This window comes from Chaetodon auriga, chromosome 23 (assembly GCF_051107435.1).
Source record: "Chaetodon auriga isolate fChaAug3 chromosome 23, fChaAug3.hap1, whole genome shotgun sequence".
Classification (NCBI taxonomy): Eukaryota; Metazoa; Chordata; class Actinopteri; order Chaetodontiformes; family Chaetodontidae; genus Chaetodon; species Chaetodon auriga.
In genome coordinates this window covers 4,692,877-4,714,778 of record NC_135096.1, presented here as the reverse complement: position 1 = coordinate 4,714,778, position 21,902 = coordinate 4,692,877, and the positions used below count along the sequence as shown (strand labels likewise).

Genomic DNA, 21,902 nt, shown 5'->3' with positions numbered 1-21,902 from the left:
ATAAAAAGAACCTTTATATCCAGGTACAACAATGCACCTGCTGCAAAGGTGCTGAACTGTTAGCCAATGAGCTACAGCTGGAGCCACACGCCATGTTGTGCCTTTATGAGGCACAAATGTTCCCTTACATTCAGAGACAAAATGGATTTAAAGAACAATGAAACTGAATCCTTTTTTACATGTGAACCGATCAGTTTTCAGTGGATTTCAATGAGGGCGTCGCTCTGCTGGGAAACTTGTAGCACGTCACAAAAGCAAAAGGTGGAAGGAGCCATTCGCTAATCGATGAGCGCAACAAAACTCCACAGTGTACACACAACAAAACTGAGCGCAAAGTACACCGACGAGACGCAAACTCCTGATTCACATGCAGGGTTAGAGTCGGTGTTTCAGTACTGACCAGGGGCGGAGCTTCCGGGGGGGCTGGGAGGGCGACACGCCCTCAGCCCGGGGCCCAGGGGGGGCCAGGGGCGGGGCGGAAAAGAGAGATGTCTGTTCCAAGCAGGGGGCACCGGGCCCTTTCCCTACGATATTTTTTAACGTGCGATATGTGTGGGCTTATATATGTTGACCCAGTCAGGATGAGTCATGGTTGGTAAAAACTTTACAAGACTGACTTTAGTGATGTAGTTTGGTGTAAAATATGAATAAAATGATGTGCTGCGGCTCCATCTGTTTACATGGAGTTTGCGTTTGATAATTATTGACAACAAAAATGATGACGTAATTTTACTTTACATGCGCTGGAACAGGGACTGAGCTACAGGAGGAGAGAGTGGGAGAGAGGGAAAGGAGTAGAGATGATGGAGAACTTCTGTCCCTCTCATATTGTGTATTTTCTCGTCATGTGTGTCACATATGCAGATACAGACATTGTAATCGCTGTGAAATACTCACATGATACTGATTTGACTGCGGCGAGCCTTGGAATCTCTAGTTGATGCGCCGCAGCAGCCACGCAGGACTCGCGCGACTCTCACGCTGCTCATGTCGGCAGTGTGGACACTGTAACCTGTTAGTATGGACGCCGAAATGAAAACCATGCCGTAACGCCACGCTCACGCTCTGCACAGGCGTGCTATGTGGCCCCGGCCTTACTAAAGGCTTTGAGCCTTGTGTCAAAAATGTAGTATGTGTGCTTGTAAGGTCCGCTGTTGCGGGCATGTGTGTGTTGTAAAGCGATGTTATCATGAGCTTTATTGGGTTTAAAGGGCCCGGTCATGTGCCCCGCCCCCGGCCCGGCACTGATTTGTTCCGCTAGTGGTACTGATGCTGGAGGCATCGGGCTTTGAGACGTTCATCAGTCACTTCTGAAGGCCAAACACACATGTGGAGCACCAATTTACAGATTTAAAGAGGAGGCTTCAAATTCTGAGCGTAACATGCAGAAAATTAACAGGATATTAAATCTGCATCAAACAAATTCAGGAAATTCAAATGTGGGATTCCGACTCCTTCCAGGAATTCCATGAAAGAGAAAACATGAATTGAAAAATTAGAGCTTGAAAACAATCAGTTAATGAGTTACTTCACTGCATTTTTACTGGCAGCAAATCAGGATTTGTCAGCATGACGCTGGAGCCTCCTGGGTTCAAACCCTGAAGTGTGAAAGGTTTGGATGATTTGCAGCAGCAACATGAAGACAGTTTCCAAAGATGAGATGTTTCAGACGCCCAGGCAGCACACTCACTGCATCAGCTGTTTTTATCATCAGGGGTTTTAACAGGAAGGTTTAAAGGTGCAGCAGCATGAAGAGCATGTGACATGAGGAGGTCTGAAATGGAAACAAACTATTCTGGATGGAAAACAAACTCAGTTTATATGACGGGTTAGTCTTAATCTGAGTACTTAGTTTCGTCTTAATCATAAAAAGTGAGAAGTCATATGGACTGAATCTGTATGTGATGACCCACTGAAGACATCATTTCATCATATATTAAGGTAATCAACCATACGTCGAACAGGACATTAATTTTTCAGTTTAGCCATATTTTTTCTGTATAAATCCAACAAATTTACCTTGAAAGTTCCCTGTAAACAGAGAGGTGGACTTTATGGGTGCACTTACCGTCTATTTTTCAAACTACGCTCATTAAAAGAAGAAGCAAAGAAAACACTGACACAGCTGACCAAGTCTACAAAATCCAAGCTTTAAATCAAGCATGTCTGCAGGAGATGGTTCATTCCTGAATCCAAGCAGTCGTTTAGTGTTGGTGTATTTACGTGAGGTGGACCGTCAGTACTGCAGGACAGTCCGGATGCCTCTACTCCCACAGTGAGGGTCCATCTGTCCTCTGAAGACAGACGTCAGGAGGTTCAGTCGGGCCCTGAAGTCCATTCCTGCATTGCATAAAAAGAACAACACTAAAAGTCACTGCAGCTCGTTCAGACTCAAAACTCCTTCACAGACTGAATGACCTCAACTGGAAATGTTTATTTTACAGTGGCAGCAATTTCATGACACGGTCGAGACGTCTTTATATGTCTTCAGACGCTCATTTTGTCGACATTCACATGAAACTCAACAGACACTAACATGGATTTCTGTTGTCAAAAGACAGAAAACGCTCAGATTGCGACAGATAACGACAGCGACATGTTTTTACACCACCAACAGCTGGAGGCAGTAAAAACACATCAACATTACTCCAGTATCCAGAGAGAAATCTCGTCCATCGTCCTTGTGAGTGTCCTGGACTCTCAGATCACTGCATCATGGGTCAGTGACAAATAAGGGTTGGCAAGATGAGAAATTCAAAAACTTTTTAAAATTCTGTTTTAAAGCATTCATCAGGTCTGTCAAAATGTACATTTTGTGTTCATGTTGGTTTCATGTCATTTGAAATCATGTTTGTACCATTTTTTTTTACAAAGATCACACGGAACGTGCCCGAAAATGTCAGATGGTGTAACCGAAAAAGAACGATAAATTTTAAATGTTTAATCCACCTAGAATGCATATAAATGCAGCCATAAAAATAATTACCTGATTTTAAAATATCACATGAAAACAGATTTTATAAGGATGACCTCCAAATTTAAATTTTAGACTTTTTTAAATACATTGAGTGGGACATATACTGTAATCATCCTTTGTGTTCTAAATAATCTTTGACAAATTATGTAAAAAATGTTTAAAAACATCTTATTGCACTGCAAGAGGGTTACTTTATATCCCACATTCATTTTTCTGCATATTATAATATTTTCATGAAAAATACTGGTTACGCCAATTGACACTAACCAGTCACACCACCTGACTATGTTGCTTTTAGAGTCAAAGGTCACTGTTTCTTGAAACAATTGACACTGAAAATCAAGAATGACAGTCACATGAATTCAAGCTTAATTGAACTTTATTTTTTTCAGTGTAGAAAAACATTTGACAAGAATCAGGGAAGCTCTTTAGTTTAAAAGAGACAAAAACGTGTGTGTGTGCGTGCGTGCGTGTGTGTGTGAGTGAGTGAGTGAGTGAGTGAGTGAGTGAGTGAGTGAGTGAGTACATAACTCTGTGTGTGTGTGTGTGTGTGTGTGTGTGCGTGTGTGTGTTTATTTCATTGTAGAAAAACATCTGACAAGAATCATCAGGTTGAACTCATTACCTCTATTGTGATTTTAGCAAAGAAATATATCTAACAACTAATCAAAAACTCTGCGTGTGTGTGTGTGTGTGTGTGTGTGTGTGTGTGTGAGTGAGAGAGAGAGAGTGAGCACGAATGAAGGTAAAAACAGAAGGGGGATTGAAAGCAGAGAGAGAAGGGTTGGACCTTGTGTTTAGTGCCATGTGTAGGTTTTTTTCTAGTGAAGCTGGTGTTTCAGAGAGGAGTGTGCCAGTGTGACAGAACGTCTGAATCTTAAAGTTCAGGCAGTGTGTGCTTGGGAGTGTTTCCAGTCCTTCGCTGTGAGTTTTGAATGACGCGAGTTCAAAGGTTCCGGCTCAGAGACAATGTTCAGCACATCAGACTCGTAATAGAGAAGGAGTCAGGTGGTTGAGGCCAGGTGAAGACATTCTTCCCACCCATTATATTACAACATAAATCGGCATCATAAACTACTGATATTTGATCAAATTGACCTCTAACAGAGAGGTTTGTAATAGGAGTCAAATGGTGTAACCGGTTACACCATTTGACATTTCAATTTAAAATTATGGACACATATGTACACACACGGCCTTTGTGTGAATATTTAAAACATAATTTTTAAAGTAAATACTCATTTTTATAATTATGAAGATTAATAAATGTTTTCCTGGGGTCGTACCATGTGACATGTAAACATAAGCATACCTGACCGTACCCTAAAAATGTCAGATTATCTCAAATTTGAAAGAGTTACTAACCTTGGCACATGGCAGTTAGTCTCATCAGGGGTCCTTCTCTGTGATGTCATTTCCTGTCGCATTGTCTTCTTGCATCATATGACCAAAATGGCTCCTTGAATGGTGGTTACACCACCTTGACACTTCAGGATTTTGACTTGACGGACAAAATTCCCCAAATAAAATAGAATATTCTGAACAACTGTGTTTTATTACTTTTATTTTATTTATTTATTTTTTTTTTTACTATTACATAAATCTGATGTAAGATTATGCCAAACTAGTTGATAGCATGCTTTTTTCAAAATTTTAACCTTTTTAAGCAAGTTAAACTATTTGGTACCAAGTTTTTAGGGTTACACCAAATGACATTTTTGCCATTATCCCCCAAATATTCTCTAAAAATATATTAAAACCATATATTTCAGACTAGGTCTTCAAAAAAAGGAATGTATGCAAGTAACATGTAAGTTTATTTTAACATTTTAACCTTTTTAAATGTAAGCAAATCAAAGACACAAAAAAATAAGCGTCACGTCATTGACCCTTAAACATCCCAGCTGAAATTGTGGAGTGTCTTTTATCCCTGCAGAGTCAGATCCACGCAGCTGTTTCCCAAGAGAGTCCCTGTGCTTTTATTAGAGCCGGAGAACAAGGCCGACCAAAGCTCATTTTTTCTGAGGAGCTTCTGTCCCGGCTCATCGACATCGCTTCACCGGTGTCCTGCGTCGCAAATCTGTTGGGTGTCAGTCAAAGCACAATCTTTCAGCGTATGCGTGAACTTGGGTTGTCCACATACATACAGCAACTTATCAGACAGTGAGTTGATGATGCTGTGCTGTCCATAAAAAGCAAGATCCCAAATGCAGGATACAGAATGGTCAAAGGCTGTCTGCAGGCAGATGGGCACAGAGTTCAGTGGGATCGCATCAAGGAGTCTGTGCACAGAGTCGATGGTCCGGGTGTTTTGGAAAGGATGACACAGCTGGGGTGCATCGTAAGAAGGTCATACTTTGTGCAGGGCCCTTCATCATCAGTCCATGTGGACACAGACCATAAGCTCATACGATAAGGCATCTTTACATATTTATTTATTGGAGGGAGGTGACTTCTCATTTTTATCTTTTGTCTTCAAGGTACATCATCATCATATTTGGAGCAATAGATGTATTCCAGAAAGGTTTGTCACCTTTGATTACAGTGCTTTATTATCTCTGTACATGTTTGTGTTTATGTATTCACTGTTCATTAATTGTGTACTTACCTACACGGTTCACAGCAACAGTAACAGAATTTTCCCAAATTTTCACAACGATAATCATATTTTACTCCATCACTTTCAGTAGATAGTCCCAGATGGCAATCGTAGGGAGCAATACTGATTCACTTTACATGGCCACCACTGCTCAGTGGTCTTCTGGCGCAGTGTCCTGAATATACACCTAAAGATCAACTAAAAGTTAAAAGGGCCGCACTCAGAAAGACGTCTTTACTCCAAAACACACAGAATGTTTTTTTTTTTTTTTTGGCCAATCATATGGAGAAAAAATATGAGGCGAAGAGGAGAAGATAATGAGAAGAAAGGGAGTGAGAGGTCAAGAGTAGCAGGAGGATGAGGAGGCAAAGGAGGGTGTACAGGAGGAAAGGAGCAGGGGATAAATACATTAAAACATTATATACTCAGAACTTTACAAAACATTTTGTTAATCCGAATCCATTTCCATGCCTGTAATGACTGTAGAAACCCTGTACCCAGAGAGTACATATGCTAACCCAGAAATTTAGGGACATAGTGCAGATGTGTCAGAAAGCTTATTTCAGTTCTTATTTAATTTTTATTTTATGCTTATGTTTGGTGTTCTTGACTCTTATCTATCCCTGTTTTTACCACTGTTGCTATGTCTCCTGAATTTTCCCCGAGGGATCGATGAATATTATTTATCTTATGTGTTGTAGACCTTCGTATTTTGTCTCCACAGATTCAAACACTCTTTGTCTTTCTATACAGATTTTCTATCTGGAACCAGCAACAAACCACCGCTCAGACGCTGCTCATTCATTTTTCCTGAAGGCAGTGGAAAACTATGGCTGGCCTTCAGGTACACAGTGATATAAACATGGGCTATTGTTTCCATGCCCTAATTACTCATTTCAGTAATGTTAGATTTTGTTGTGATGGACATGACTGAACATTTCCCCCATGTATTTTCAAGGGTCAGGGGCGATGAAGGCGGTGAAAATGTCGCCATTGCTGAGAGCATGTTCACTGTTAAAGGCACTGGAAGAGGGAGCTTCATATTTGGGCGGAGTGTACATAATCAGAGGGTACAATAATAATTGACCTCATTTACTGTATATAAATAGTGAGAACATGGGAAATTATTGTTGGAGAGTAATTTCAGTCAGACAGTTTAAGTTATTACGTTTCAATTGAATAAGTGCTGTTTCTGATCTAGAACAGAGCGCCTGTGGCGAGACGTCTGGACCAGCGTGACACATCTATACTATGAAGTTCTTCACAGTCTCGAGGAAGATGGCCTGCTGGATTCGGCAGATGTGGTTCATCTGTTTTGTGTCCACTATGTTTTCCTTCCACGCCTGGCAGAGGCCCTTCACACCTTCACAGAGGGCTGGGACAACCATCCTTTACGGTCTGAAGGTGGACTCTCCCCGAACCAGCTCTGGGTTTTGGCTCACATGAAGAACCCTTGTGACGTGAAGGAAGATTTGCAGGTTTGTTGATGCTCAAACTCGAAGCGTTGTGTCCAAAGGCAAAGTCCAGTTGACAAGTTTTGTTGACCTGAATACGTGGAGGCTAAAGTTTATGTAAAAACAACAACAAAATTGTTTAATTATGATATTTGAGTGTGTGTGTTACTTTATTGATGTGATCACACTTGATTAGAGCAAGTCAACAAAGCAAAATTTATGATTGATGTTTTGTTTGCTTAAACATTATACATATTTGACTCTCTGGTTAAATGTTTTCTATCGTCACTGCAGTATACCTGTGTAGGTCAGTGAAATATTTCTAAATCATTAGCCTCATAGCTTAATTGGCCAAGTCATGTTTTGGCTAAATTGTGGTATCTACCCAGTTCTACTCTCCTAACACTGCTGAATCACTTTGCATCATCATGCTAAAAACCTTAAAATATGAGTTAGGCAGTTATTCTATGAGGCTAACAAATGCTTTTTCAAAATAATCTTAAAAGGAAATTTTTTTCTGGAACATGGAGCTATTTGGAACTGACTGGGAGATGTTCGACGCTGTACATGAGGAACCAAATGTGGTTCAGGTCCAGGAAATGGAGTGTCCTCTGACTCCTGATATGATGGAAACTGTTCAGAGACGTTTACATAACAATGGTTCCGTGTATTGAAAGGCTAAGGGCAACACAAGAAATGCCTGAGATGCAACGAGATCTTGCAGAAGTTGAAATGGTTGGAACTCTGACATCAGTTCAATTGGACATGAGACAGGAGACCCAAACATCTATACTGAAATGTATGTATGTGTAAATGTTAAAACATAGCTCAAACAAAAGATGTTTCCTTCGCAGTCATCAGAATTTTATTTGTGAATTTTCCAAAACTTGACAATAATTTTGACTTTGGACAAAAAATGACTTGAATACAAAAGTAACATTTAGGTAAAAACTAACTCGAGTAAACCATCATGAACAGTAAAGCAGTGGCTTCGTAACAGTGACTTAAAGTTGTCAGCAGCAAATTGTCACATAAAAATGACAAAAGAATAAAACATTTGATTTAACGTGTCACAGTTACTTGGTTGTTTTTCTTTCGACTGAGTGGTTACACCCTGTCAAAAGTTTGCCCGTGGTGTCAGACCTGCCAACCTGTACGCATTTTGCGTAGCAAGTACGCAACTTGACATCTAAATACGCTGGTACGACTCGCCCCTCTAAACTACGCAGAAAGCTGTGGACATGTGAGTTCTGTGGCACATGTGCACGTGCGGTACTCATGTCTGACAACACGATGTAGCCAATCATTATAGAAAAGCGGAGAATAACGAGTCTGCCGAATCTAATGACCCCAATACATCGTGTGTGTGTGTGTGTGTGTGTGTGTGTATTTTAGCCTTTATATATATCATTGCAGATAGAGTAGGCCTGTATATAAGGAGGAATGTGATTATTTATACAGTTTAAACATGTAGCCAACAAATCTTTTGCAGCAACTTTTGCAGCCACTATCATGGCAGATGAGGAAGACGAAGACAGGGAGGGACAGGGCAGCAGACCTGCCATAAAGAAGAGGGTCCATGTCCCCCAGAAGTTTTTGAGTAAATGTCAAGAACAGTGGCCATGCTTCCGACCCTCTGAAGTTCCTCATCATGCATTTTGTGTGCAATTATGATGTGGACATAAGCCACCAGGGAGCTGCAGGTAATGTATAAATTAGCCCCAGTGATGAGTGCATATGTGCTGTAAGCCAATTTAATTATTACATTCTTGAAAACAAAAACACCTGTTGCAATATACAAAATAAAATATTACCATTTTAATGAAATACATATTAAAATAATTTTTAATTCATTTGAATTGAATAAGTAGTGAACACTGACATGATCAGTGCTTTGGTGACAAGAAAGGTGAGCATGGCTGCAAAAGGGACCATCTGTCACATGGAGGGTTTCAGTGATGCTCTATTAAAGAAGGCAAAGTCAGCAACCTGTGAGGCAACACAGTCCAGAGCAAGTTCCACTGCAGGAAGGAGTGATGACTGATGCAAAAACTGTGTTTAAAAGGGCATCAGGGTCAAAGTCAACAAAATAAAAGCATTTAAATAATATAGTTCCCTTGTTTTGAAAGTGTTTCTGTGTTCCATTGAAAGGCTGTCATGATACAGTATCTGCATGGCTCAGAAGGACAGAGCATTTTTTGGTTTTCTGTCGATGGGTTTGGATATTCATGTTAAGAAATAGTTAAAGAATGTAATTACAGAGTGCAAAATGTCTATATTTTCTTTATTAAAGGTATTGTAATCAAAAATATAGCTTTTATTGTTTTTTTTATAACCGATTTCCAGCCAGTGAATGGGGAAATTACTGCGTGCAAAGCAATGGAGTTGCAAAAGTCTGCGAAAAAACGTCACATAACACAAGTGGTACTCAAAATATTTTGACAAGATTGGCAGGTCTGCATTAGACTGTAAAACCTGGATGTCCTGCCCTTCGCCATCAGATCGCTCTGAAACACTTCCTGTATCACTGTGTGAGGTATTAGAGGGCATTTCCTTTATATTGACGTAATGCAGTTCCTTAACTGAAGATATTTCCAAAAATCTCTCTTAGGGAGTTTGTATTTAGCAATCATCTGTTCAAAGACATGTATGCAAGTATTTATTTCAAAATAATTTAGGACAAGCTGTTTTCTTTATGTGTGCAGGCCTTCAGACAATGACAGCCACGAGTCAAGTGGATCAGTACCAGTCAGTCCAATCAGGACCTTTCAAAGGTGATATTGTACATGAGGTAATTCTGGTGGCAAATTCTGTTATCTGGATAATGTCCCCTTTAAAGTGATACTACAGTATCAGTCATCTTTTTCCTGTTGAAAAGCTTTGTCAGGTTGGAGTGTGATCACAGAGAAATGCAGTAATCCAAAAACACGGTATGTTTGTGACAGATTTTGCTCTTATCTTGCATTGAGGCCTCCCCTCACCCCTTCGGATTTCACCAGTGTAGGAGGTGTGGCAATTGCCGTACCGTGCCACACCCTGTTAACCCCCCTGAATAATAGTAGCAAACAGCTATGAAATCCCACAGACAGCATAACCACATCTGATTTAAGTTTTTATTCAAATGCTCAACGTTTAACAAGAAATAAATAAGTAAATAAAACACTCAGACAATATGTGAATATGTTGGTGTCTATTTTAATGTTCAATTTGTATGGGGGATTAGCTCAAATGGTAGAGCGCTCGCTTAGCATGCGAGAGGTAGCGGGATCGATGCCCGCATCCTCCAGAGTAATTTTGAATCTCGCTGCGGGCACCGGGTGTGTCCTCCACCATGCCATCAAAGTCAGTAATTGTATTAACATCATTATGATATGGCGTGCACAGTTACTGTTTTGATTTGTTGCCTGCAGAGAACAATGATACAATGACGCTTAATTTCACTTGACGCCTGATCTGTTTTCAGATGACCAGCGCTGGTAATGACATCATCAGTGACCTGACTGACGACGTTGTTACCTGCGGATACACTGGAATCGTGTTTGCGGGGAAAAAACAGACAGCATGAGAAGGTATTTTGGTGTCATTTTTGGTTTTCATTAAGGCAAGGATGTATTTTACAAGAATTTGCGATTTGAATTCTGGCTTGTTTTTTTTTTGGTCATGTCTAAAACATGGATTACAAGTAACATGGCATTGGTCTCAAAGCTGTGTTGTAAAACTTCTTTGCATGTGACCAAACAAAAACAATTTTACCGAAATGTTACGAAAGTGACCATGTCCATGTGGATGATGGACATGGTCCTCTCATGTTTATGTCCCAGTTTCATATTAGGCTGACAGTAAGTTGTTTTACTGATCTTGTATGATTTGGTGGTCATTACGTGTCTCAGTGTTTCGGGTGGACTGGTGGATCAGAGTTTTTCACAGGTTGACCAGCAGTCAGCCTGCAGCAGTTTTTGCTGGTTTCTAACAATTTTCAGTGGGTTCAGAAGGGATTTCTCTGGTTTGATTGATTTTACTTTGCAGTTGTCAATGAGGACTTCAATATTGTCTTTACTGTTGCTATGGAAACCAATGATCTCCCTCAAGCCCTGAGCTCAGTGGAATGTTGATGTCATCTCTGATAGATCAAAGCCACTTTGTGACGTATCAAAGGAGTGGACCAGGGCTTTGGAACACAGGTCCTTATATGGATGAGGTTTCACTCCAGGTGTTGCTGGATTGACCTGAGAGCCCATACAGGATTCACCTCAGGATTTTGTTGAATTCACTTTGATTTTACTCGTTTCCAAGTGTTTTCACACAGATGTTTTGAGGTATGAGAGATTTTTCAAGAGGCTTTGTGGGTTGGTAAGTGGTTGCAATGGTTTAAAATAGATTTTACTCGCTGGGTTTGAGGTTTGGAGACCACATTTCAACTCAGTGGGAGCAATGCCCGTCCAGGTATTTTGCATGACACAGTGAGGACACCTGCCTCTCCATCTGTACACACTCATTTCCTATCAATGCATGTTGGTACCTCAGCATCTTTCCCGGTGTTCTTGTGCTTTCTGTGAGGGAATTTTCTGTCACAGGCCTTCTGTACAGTTTGGCGCCCAAAGGTCTCAAGGTTGGATAACACAGAAATGTCAGACGGAGACACATTGACATAATATTTAGAGGCCATTCTGGCAGACATCAGACAGGAATTCTCTTCATCTGGTGAGGGCTCTTTGTTTCCTTGCACACACTGGGCAACTTGTCAAAAATCGCTGCAAGACTGTGCACATGCAGCAATTGCAGTTTTAGCATCTTCAGCTAAGCAATCATGCAGTGTTTTGCTTACAGGCCATTGCCCATCCTCTCCTGTATTAGGAAACACAAATGACTCTTCGCATAGTGTCCATTGCGCATCGTATGTAACGGATACTAGCTGCTTCACGTCTGGTACTAGGCAGTTGTAAACAGTGCATACTTGTTTGAGCCATATGAGGTACTCCTCTGGATTGCCAATTGGATTTGGGGCTTTGTGTACCATGTCCAAAATTTCTGATGGGGTCCATGGTTTACGCACAGCCATGTCTCCTATCATGATCTTTGGAGCTGTTAATACTGGCTCTATCCCTTTTGTTTTTCTGTCTAAGGATCTAGTCACTATTGGGGTGCGTTTCATGTGTGTAATTGCCATGCTGCTCTTTTGTCTTCCACGAACTAACATTGCTCCTCTCTCTGTGTCTGTGTGTTCCGTAACTGCATGTGATGTCGTCGCTCTCTGTGGATGTGTGTCTGCGAATGGCACCTCCTCCTTGGAGGTGTCTGTTTCCAACTCTGAGTCAGTTAGTGTTCTGCTATCACCCTGTGCAGAGCTCTGACCCTGAGCTCCTTCCTCTTCTTGCTCAACTCTATGTACTTGAGCAGCTAACTGTGCCTCACCTGCTTGCTGTGTTCCCTCAGCTTGTCGTCTCTGGACTATAGCAGCTGCAGCATGTATAAGAAAATCATCATCTGTTGGCCTTTTGTCTATCCCTGATCCACTAAGTAATTTGGGATATAGCGAAGTCATATTTGTGTCACTACTCACATTCCTGGAGCACATATCATTCTTACCTGATTGAATTGGAACTGGTAGATGAGCCTCACTCAGTACTGTCAACAGGTTGTCTGAGGTGGGTTTGCCTTGACGCCTCGCCCATCCATACATCATTGATTTCACACTTGCAGCAATGTCATTCTGGTGTCAATCTTTAATTTTTTTCATTTCTGCAGCTCTAGTTTGCAATGTGGCCTCTAACAAAGGCACATGACAAGGAGCAAAACAAGCCGCGCATTTGTCTATGGTTTCTTTCAACTCTACTGGTATAGAAACATCACAGCGCTTCTCATTCGCTCTCACATTCGTACCACTCCGCCCCTGCCTTTGCGATCCTATCTCCTGCCACACTCTCAAACAGTCCCTCATGTATCTGTAATCCCATCTTGGATTTCCTTTGCGATCATCCATCATTAATTCGGCTAGTCGCAGCTTGCGTTCCTCAAAAGAACCTTCGTACGGCCATTCACCCTTTGTCCATTCACACATAAGTGCAGTGAAAGGCATTGCATAATGCCATTTTCTCTGTCTTCCTACCACTCCAGCAGCTGATCTTGGAGAGAACATAGACTCGTTTGAACATGTCTCATTTTGTGACTTATCTTGTTTCCTATCAGTGGACTGTTCTCTTGGATTCAGATATTTTCCTGAGTTACCATATTTTGCCCGATTATTCAAGGATTTGTTTCTTGCCTCGGCTGTGGACTGATTATTACCCATTTTACAACTTTCACTTAATTTATCAATGGCATTTTCAAACAACAACAACAGTATGTCAACAAACACTTCTGCAGCATCTAAATCTCCATTGTGTTTGAATTTTGCTTTAGCATTGTATCAGTGGTACAATTTCTCAAGTTTATCTGGATGAAGCTCTATAAGAACTTCTTCATCTGGTGTCTCTCTCTTTTTTTTTTTTTTTTTTTTTTTTTTCTGTGGTTCTCAGACACAACAGAATTTTCTCTCACTTTATATGTACAGATACAGATTTACCACATCTCTTGATCACACCGAAGCAAGCATTTCTCAGCCGCCCCAGAACGTCTTCCCATGGATGTAATCTCACTGTGGGTCTTATCTGCCAACAGGGCGCAACCCGGAGTTGCCCCAGAGACCACCGTATTCACAATTCTTTATTCACTGTCACCAACTGACTATTGAAGTTAACATTTACAATTCAAGAAGCTTCTTCAAAGCTTGTAACACTCCTTAGAAATTTTAAACCACATTGAATCCAGTCACATCAGCTCACTTAATCTTTACAATTCAGAATCTTTTAGCACCTTTGGATTAAACATCTACTGGGAAGCTTGTTATGGCACATTCGCCCCAAACAACACTCCCAGACAAATTAGCCAGGTGTCCAGCTGATACCGTCCAGACACTGATTTCTGACCTTGTAAAAGCTCGGAGGTTCATAGATTATTCCAAATCAAAATACAGTTTCTTTTTGATCTCGTCAAACACAGACATGGCAAGGCAAAGCAAAGAAAACTTCAATTTGCACTTACCAGTCTTGTTATGTTGAGATCCTGTTCGTGACGCCAAAATTGTGGTGGAAATTCTTGTGAGCTGAAGGAGGGAGTTCACCAGGAGACTTCAGATGTCTTAGGCAGAAGTATTTATTGTAGGCTTGATGCATCAAGGAGAAGTTGATGAGCAACACAATGTCCACAAGTGAACCAAGGTAGTGCCACACCAAACTCTGAAAATGTCCTTTCTAATGGAGTGTATAAATACCCATAGCTACGTCTGCCCTGACATCCAACCCTCTAACCGAGGACACCTTTGACCTAATTCTTTTAGAATGAGACCTCAAGCATTCTTCCTCGAATCGGTCCGGTATCTGTCTGTACAGTTTATCTATAAGACCTTGGCTACCTCTCTAGTAACATCAGGAGAAGAGAATTCCTGCCTGATGTCTGCTAGAATGGATTCAAAATATTATGTTAATGTGTCTCCGTCTGACATTTCTGTGTCATCCAACCTTGAGACCTTTGGGCGCCTAACTGTACAGAAGGCCTGTGATAGAAAATTCTCTCACACTGCCAATCATTGACCCATCTCAGGGCCTAATAATAATAGTAATCAAATACTCCTTGAAATGTATTTTATGGAAATTATTTTAGTTTTGTTGTTTTTTTCGAGTGAGTCCTTGCCATATCTTTGGCCAAAATGGGTCACAAACATCTGTAGCAATATCTCAGAATACTGCCAGTACAATGAAGACAGTGTTGGGCTGACTAAAATGGCAATGCCAGAAAACAGCAGCATGAAATTATTGTAAATGTTTGTGTCCAACATCCTAAATTCTGTTGCTTTCCATCTATCAAGTTCCCTCAGTGTTCTGGGTTTCCTGGCAAATTCCACTGGAACATGATTGCGTAAACCTGTCAAACAATCAGACATCCGGTTGACAATGCTGGTGGGTAAGCGGAATTTGAGAGGCCCCCTAAGCCAATGTTCAGAAGTCTCCTTACAACACCCAAACAAACAGAATGCATATAATCACCTGGGAACTGAGATACCATCCCTATACTTAAGTCATGGAAAGTGTTAGGGCCATCTAGGTGATGTTCTTCATCATGTTTTTCTGCAAATGATTCATCTGTCCTCAGTGGACAAGTGATTAAAGGAAATGTCATTCTTCCCACATACTGTCCTGTCTGCACACATTTGTCGCATCCAAAATAGCCATTGTGAAGCTTAATATTTTTTATAAAAGCCCGGGCAGGGGCATCACAGATTACAGAATCCAACTTAAAGAAAATCCTTTTGCCTTCGAAATCAATGCCATTCTGTAACTCTTTCAACTCAAGAACAAAGTCTCTCAAAAATATATCTGCTGGCTTTGGTTTATGTGGTCCACAGAACAATGCAATCACAGCTGGTTTCTTAATTGGAACACTTACGAGGAGTCCTAAAATGGGCCACACCCGAATCCCACTACTTTTGAACAAAGGCAACCCATCAATGTTGATCTGTAGTTTTAAGGTACAGCCATTAGTGATTGACTCACATGCTGGTACAGTTTCTGCCTACGCCAATGTAATAATATAGTCCTCCACACCTTTCCTGTATGTTGTGAGTAATCTTTGTCTTAAGGAGGGTTCTTGCATCCTTCCGATGATCAGGATGGTACAATCTTAACAAACCAAGAAGAGCTGTGAGAGCCACTAGGGAAACTCCAAATGTTAATGCCCAGTTATGAAGACATGCCCCTAGATTACATGACTGATCCACTGTCTCATCAGGATCCTGGTCCGAGTCACTCTCCTCCTCAGGCACATCCATTGAAAAGGACTGCTGGTCAAAATGTGACGTGTCCATCTCTACTATGTCCTCCTCCAGCAACCCTCCAGCCTCCTCTCTGTCACTCCCACTATTTTCTATGACCGCCTCAGCTACTCTTGCTCTACATTCAGCCTGTCTTTCCTCTGTGCTTTCCTGACCGCAGCACTGGGAAGCAAATCTTTCAGTGTGCACGGTCCTGATTTCCTTGAGTTGTGTCTCAACATCTCTATGCGATCTCCATCTAATGGTGGCATCAGAGAGTACCCTCGAATCAATCCCCACTTATATTCTTCCAGCCAAGCTGTTAAATTGTAAGGAAAATAAGAGGGACAATATTTTAACAAAGCTTTAAGGAATTTACTTGGTTAAACAAAGTGTAACAGAATTAAAACCAGTTAACTTATGTGACAGTTTGGGTGGTCAGAGGAGAAGTGGTGGAGCAGGAAGTAGCAGTTTGATTAGCACTAGAGAAGAGAAGAGAGGAGGGAAGGGGAGAGTTCTATTATTTCTGCTGGATGTTTCAAGTCTCCACGCAGAAGGTGCCCACGTATGAAGTATATCTTCAATATTATGTCACAGAGTGACATGGACAAAAATAACTATTCATAGTAGGAGTTCACAATGTACGATATGCAACATTACCCATGATATGTGCATCATTTCTATTTATTGACTAATTTTGTGTCAGGTTCACAGAATCTGACAAAGAGAGGAAACACTGAAAAGAGAGCAAATCATGAAATAGGACTTTTTAAAACTCCATGATGGATTTTAAGAAATTAAACCACTGGCAACCACTATAATCTATGTATTACGGGCAAAAATATTATTCGAAACAAACAAAAAAAACAAAACAAAACAAAGGGTCTGTTTGACTATTTTGACACAATCTGAAAAACTAAAAAAATGTTTTTATGTTCTGGAAATAAATATGTGAATACGAAGAATTGAAATCAAAGTATATGAAGAAGTGGTTAACCCCGAAGTGAATACATCAACTTCGGCCACAGAGATAGATGAATCCCACCTGTGCTCTCTGACCAAGGTCGGGGAGCTGGAAGCGGGAACGGTTAACAATTAGCTAATAATAGCTATGGTGACTAACCAAGCGGTGAGCTGTTATACTGGACGTTTAGCGTCTATGTCAGCCCACCGGTAACATCCCCGGCTTCCACGTACAACAGTCAAACTGAGCGAGAAAGAACATGAGACGGAAGGGTGAACTACTAGTAGCCCCCCGAGCCACATTAGCATATCTTAGCAATGTTAGCCATGCTACACCGGTACAACCGATTTTCAATTCCTACCATAGGACACATAGGCTAACTCGCTGTGTCCTGCAGAAAACTGACCTAATTTGCCGGTGTGTTAAGGGCCTCTTAAGCGGTGGATGCGACCGAAGCTACCTGCTTGGTGGTGTGCAGGACTGATTGTATCGACTAGGCTATTAGCTAAACTTGCTACGTTAGCATGTTTGGCAAGAATATTATCACAGAAATGAATGAGGACGTTATGCACAAACGTTGCAAACTAATGCTTGGTTACAATCATTTTAATATTGTGTTATGTGGGTCAAAGACGTGGCATGTCAATTCCGGTGTCCGACGTTTATAATGTTAAAACTATATAAAAAATTTAAAACATTACATTTTGTTACTCAACTCTCGCCACTTTACTTACACGTGAGTATTTAGTATAAGAAATGAAAATTTAAGGAGCTATTTAGCTCAAAAGTACAAAACTGTCCTTCCTGGATAACGTCCAGGCTAAAAATCTAAGCACAAAAATATGCTAAAAGTGTCAAAAATCTTAATAAAAGCATAAATGATGTACTGGGGCATAATTGTGTTGATGTTTGTAATGACACCTGCAAATACAGCAACAACACTAAGCTCATTTACATTTTTATTCAAGAAATACTTTTGTCCCGATTTTTGGATTCTCATATGTCCTTCCTGGGTCACAGACATAAAGTGGCTATACATGACTATATTTGGATTTGGATAGTCATGTGACAGGGTGTTGCATCAGCCAACAGATTCTGAAGGACCCCCAAAAGATATCACAAGGTCAGTAAGTCTCTCTTAAAATGTTGATAATTTGACCTTTTGGCTCGGTGGTACATGATGTACCACCATGATGTGTCTTTCTGGATAACGCTAAAAAAAAACATTTAGAATTTTTTTACATTTTAAAATGACCTATTTCATGTGAAATATGACATTGATTTGTTGAAGATTAAGCTAATATTTTACACAGTAGACCAAGTTAGCGCCTGATAATAAAGGAAAAATAGTTTTTTTGTCCTTCCTGGATAACAAAGATATTCTGTTACCCAGGACATGTCCTCTGTTATCCAGAATGGACGTTAATCAATTCAGATTTGTATTGGTATCTGTAGCTTTTTAGGCATTGATTTGATGTTGTATTGTTACACTTTTATTATTATTCAAAACAGCAATTGATGAATTAAATAAAAGAAGCAGTATTATGTATTTTTTAACTTTTGTGGTATTTTTTGTTATCTTTTTCAATGATAGCAACACAGGACATATTCATAGATGTTGTGAAGTTATTGCCCAAAAATGAGTATAGCTTTTGATGTTTAAGGGTCAGTTTTGTTCTTGCAGATGCCACTGTCTAATAAAGAACGGCAAAGACTTTTCAGGGCCAGGAAGAATGCTGACCCACAAGCTAGGGCTGAGTATCTCCAGAAAAAGAGAGCAAGGTATTGTGATTTAGTAATAAATTGATTATGCAGATCAGATTGAAAAGGATTAATAAAATAGGTTTACACTTGTTTGCAAAAGGCTTAGATATGTAAGTTAAGCAATAGTGATAGCTTATGCTAGGATACATTTCTTCTGGAGCAATTGGCATCGAGGTAATTGGTCAAACCATTATGTCATTCGTTTTGTTTCTAGCTATTATAAATATAAATTCAAAGCTAAGCCCAAGACATACAGCTGATGACTCCTTCTGCTGCAAAAAAGAAAAGAGAACAGTGGAGGATTAATAAGAAGAGACAGAGGGAAAAAAGGGGGCGTGTATATAAACAGAATAAAACAGTCGCTCTATTCTTATTTTTGATGCTTTTTTTTTATTTGTCCTTTTTTTTGTCTTTTCCTTTTTAAAGAAAAAAAAAACCGACTGTACAGAACTAAATCTATATGCCTATTCAGAGTTTTCCAACTCTACGCTTCTGTGATGGCAAAGAAAGAGAAAAGGGAAGAGAGGAAGGGATTCATCAAAAATAATAATAAAAAGTAATAATAAATCATTAAAACCTCCAACTTGACTCAAAAAGGGAATTAAAAACCTAACTGTTTGCTTCTTTTGACTAAAACCAAAACAAAGAAAAAATTCCCTCCTCCCACACTCTGTTATAAAGCTGCAGCACCTTCACTAATGCTCCTTTCCCCACATGCATCCCTAACGTGCTGTAACACACCTGATCTTTCCCTGGAGAAGTTGGTCGTGATCTCTTCACAGCCCTCATCATCTCTGCCAAGGTAAATGGCTCATCGATCATGCCAGCTGTATTTTCCCTCCTGCATAGCCTCACATCCTCCATATGCCACGTTATGGGCTCCTCCACAGTTACAACATTTTGGTTGCCCCCCTGTTCCACACTCTCCATACTCATGGTCTCCCCCACACCTAGCACATCCTCCTCTTCTCCTTGCAGTTCTTGGTTATGTGTCCAAACCTTTGACAGTTAAAGCACCTTAATGGTTTTGGAACATAAACTCTCACTGGGTAACTCATAAAACCCAGGAAAACTTTCTTAGGCACACACTTTCCTTCAAGCTCAATCAATACAGTTTGGCTATCCATTCTCACTCCTTCTTTTGTTGTCTTCGTTCTTTGCACATTCGTTATTTTTCCTCCTTTAATATTCCTCTTAAGTTCCTCCATACTCACACTCAGTGACACTCCTGTAATCACTCCTTTGCACCCACCACCATTTCGTGCTCCCACCCTCCCTGTGCTCGCCACCTTGTTTTTCCCCAACTCTTTCAGTTTGAGTGCCTTCTCAACTTGCTCTTCATTAGCACATTTCACCAATAAGTTGCCATCACTCAGGACCTTTGCAAACTGTCTCTCTCCTATTTTACTTGCTACAATTGTTGTTAGCACAAAGGGGTTGAGCTTCTTTACCTTTTCTTGTATCTTTTCATTGAACCCTATGATGACAAAATAATTCTAAGGTGTCTCCTTCTCAATATGCTCAGCTCCTTCCTCCTCACTGCTATAACTGTCATCATTGCCGTTCTTCTTCCTTTTTATTCCTCCCATCCACTCGCTCCCCTTTCAAACTCACAATCTCCCCCTTCCTCCTCATCCATATGTGCCCAACTGCCTACTTCTGATCCATTCACGGAACAGTTGTGCTCAACCGCCAGAAAAGTGTTTTCAACTCGACTGGGATCTCCCACAGTCTGCCGATTGTTTTTACCTCGTCCATGCCCGGCTGATGCCGCCGCCATCTCCTGCCAACCTTTCGGATCTGTCAACTCAAAATCAACTCCAAACTCGCCAACCGACTCCCTACGCTCCTCCGACTTAAACGTCCGTCCAGGCTCTTTCTTTTGAGATAACTACGTGTTTTACTTCAGGGAAACCAGAAACTCTCCCGAAGCGAGGGTTGAGGAGGATCTCTTTCCCCCAGTCATTAACTTTCTAACAACCTAACCTGATACGCACTGTTTCTCAGAAAACGGGCTGACAAGATGGTAACAACCAATACAATTAAGGAAAACAAAAGATAGACAACTTAACGCTCTCCAAGTTTAGGTGGTGCTCATGACCGCGCTACTCTTTTGTTCACTGTAAAAAAAACTATTTGAATTTCAATGAACTTTATTAACACCTTAACAAAAACTTATTCGTCCGCATATGGCTCAGTTTTTAATCCACAATGAACTGTATTTAACACTTAAATGAACTGATTCGAATTTATTTTTTTTATCTCCTTTCATGAACATATTTATATCATTTATTTATTAACATTTATCTGTCAGAATTGACACTTTAACATATTGCCTTGCCTAAAATGACGTATTTTAGACTGGGCTACATAAAGATAGAAAGTAACTTAATTTTTAACCAATTTGATTTTTTTTTCATTTGTTAAATCCTTATTCGTCTTTGACCCATGTACTTACCAAAAACTCCAGTGACAGACGCTCTGCCGGTGTCCTGTCGCTCCGCTCTGTGCGTGTCTGGGCTGCGCTGCCGAAACGGATTCGAGCCGAATGTTTCATTACGACTGTCAATTTCTCACGATCTCTTCATCTTTTTCACACCTAGTTTAGAGGGGGGGGGGGGGGGGGGGGGGGAGATGGATTTAAAGCATGAGGGGATTAAAATAAATTCGGCTATTTAGGAACACACTCCAATATGGAAATAAGTGAAATAAAAATGATTAAGCATCACGTGCGTGGCCCGCTTGGCTCGTACTGACTCACCTTAAACACTGCTTGCACCCCTCACACCTCCTGCCTGGTCAGGAGCACAAAATACTCCCAATTTGCATTGACATTCCGTATCTTGAGTGCCCTTACAATTTCCTGATCTGAGAAAGCAACATGAAAAAGACCTTGTTAAGTCGGAGTTTATGCTCAGAGCACTTTGAAAAGGTTGAAAATAGCTTTTTCTTCCACAGTCTTTCCAATCGATAGCGTAACACCGTCCATCAGAATTACCTGAGCGACACTGTGCGCACTTGAAACACTGCTTCAGACTGTTGCCACGCTCGGTGTATGTTCCATCGTCACATTCCTCACGCGTCTCCTTCTCTCTTGCTGTGGTGCAAGGCGATATCATGCGTGTACCTATCACACACACAAAAACATAACCCTAAAATACCAGTATATACCTACTTAATTGAGCTTTCAACTGAACCTATCACTCACTCACAGTCAAACTCAGAATCCGAATCCGAATCAGAAAAAGCTTTATTGCCAAGTACAATTTTACACATACGAGGAATTTGTTTTGGTGAAG

At 40.6% G+C, this 21,902-nt stretch overlaps 1 long non-coding RNA gene and 1 other non-coding gene across 2 annotated transcripts; one reads left to right on the top strand and one right to left on the bottom strand.

The window, feature by feature from the left end:
• The first annotated feature begins 10,243 nt into the window (after positions 1-10,243).
• Positions 10,244-10,316, top strand: trnaa-agc (transfer RNA alanine (anticodon AGC)). Its single transcript has one exon. It is a non-coding gene; the product is annotated as a tRNA-Ala (tRNA).
• Positions 10,317-21,172: 10,856 nt separating this feature from the next.
• Positions 21,173-21,680, bottom strand: LOC143315764 (uncharacterized). Its single transcript, XR_013076180.1, has 3 exons — positions 21,602-21,680; positions 21,365-21,471; positions 21,173-21,202 (listed from the first exon to the last, which is right to left on the bottom strand). It is a non-coding gene; the product is annotated as an uncharacterized LOC143315764 (long non-coding RNA).
• Positions 21,681-21,902: the final 222 nt, after the last annotated feature.